Here is a 1,050-nt window from a genome sequence, read left to right on the forward strand (position 1 = left end):
AAAACCATATTGATCGCAATGAAACAAGTTATTGTCTTCAAAATAACGGCTAATACGTTTGCTTAGCACTTTTTCAAACACTTTAGAGAACACTGGTAGGATGGAAATAGGACGATAATTTTGCACATTGTTTACGTCACCTTTTTTATGTACAGGTACTACTGCAGCGATTTTTAGTAAATCAGGGAATGCACCACTACTGAATGACGCATTAATTAATTTAACGAGCGGAAGTACATATAAGCTTACACTACTTTTAATGAGATTCACGCTGATACCAAACACATCCTTAGTGTTGCTATTTTTCAGAGAAGTTAAAACATCCCTTACTTCAACTGGAGACGTAGGTACTATTGTGAACTTGATGTTATTGGGTATTATAGAAAAACGGTTGTCTGGCCTTTATTATATATATACGTTTATTAAACGCTAATGTTGCACAATTTTGTCATGTGGGTAAAATAGTAAAATAATAACCGCTTGTCTGCCGCTGGTAAGTGTATTAGTACCAAGTTGAAATTGTGTTAAAACATGCGGAAACATCATTGGTTAACGAAACCAAATTGGCAGACGCGTTGGTTGGTAGCATTTTTGAGGTTTGTGGTATTAACAGTTTCACAAAAAAGTGAAACGGGTTTCTATCATTAAATGCGGCCAAGATTCATCGCAGTCTCAACCAAAATAGTACACACGGTACATACACAGCGTCAACTTTCCTATTTATGAAGATATTCACTACGCTTTAACCATAGATATTACTTGCTTGTGGTCGTAAACCCTATCGGAGGATACCAATATGTGCATGGAAAATGCGCTACAGTTACTTGCCTTAGGGAAAACATTTTTTCTTGTTTATCACCCCTTCAGGATAGAGTGTAACGTTACACAGAAATTTTTGGCCCAGAAGAGATATTGATGTACGTCATAAGTTCTTGTGTATATGTTAGCGCATTGCTTTATCTATCATATCTCAAAGCGGCAGAGGGGGAGGGGGCAAGTTAACGGACCCAGGGGTATGAATTCGATCGACGTCTGCCGGGTCACTTATGG

Source organism: Photinus pyralis, unplaced genomic scaffold (assembly GCF_008802855.1).
Source record: "Photinus pyralis isolate 1611_PpyrPB1 unplaced genomic scaffold, Ppyr1.3 Ppyr1.4_LG4, whole genome shotgun sequence".
NCBI classification, from domain to species: domain Eukaryota; kingdom Metazoa; phylum Arthropoda; class Insecta; order Coleoptera; family Lampyridae; genus Photinus; species Photinus pyralis.